Below are 324 nucleotides of genomic sequence, written 5' to 3'. Positions count from 1 at the left end.
TTTCAAAAGTGCTTATCTGCATCTTTAAATTCCTAATCTGTCCCTCAGCTACTACAGTAATGGGGGACCATATTAGTACAATACATAGATCTTTCCTCGGGCAGCCACTCCTAGGGGTATGGGCAGAAGGATCAACACCACCTAGGGCAGAGAACATGAACATTTTCTCAAATCTTTTTCCACTAGATCTGGGAAGTGTGGCCTTGTTTAAGCTCCCTTTTGCAGGAACACAACTGAGAAACTGGTTAGCCTAATATATATATAAACTGTAAATGCAACTGGCAATGAATTCAGAGATCAGATAATATTGTCTACAGACTAATA

Source organism: Malaclemys terrapin, chromosome 10, assembly GCF_027887155.1.
Source record: "Malaclemys terrapin pileata isolate rMalTer1 chromosome 10, rMalTer1.hap1, whole genome shotgun sequence".
Taxonomy (NCBI): domain Eukaryota; kingdom Metazoa; phylum Chordata; order Testudines; family Emydidae; genus Malaclemys; species Malaclemys terrapin.
This window is presented reverse-complemented; position numbering follows the sequence as displayed.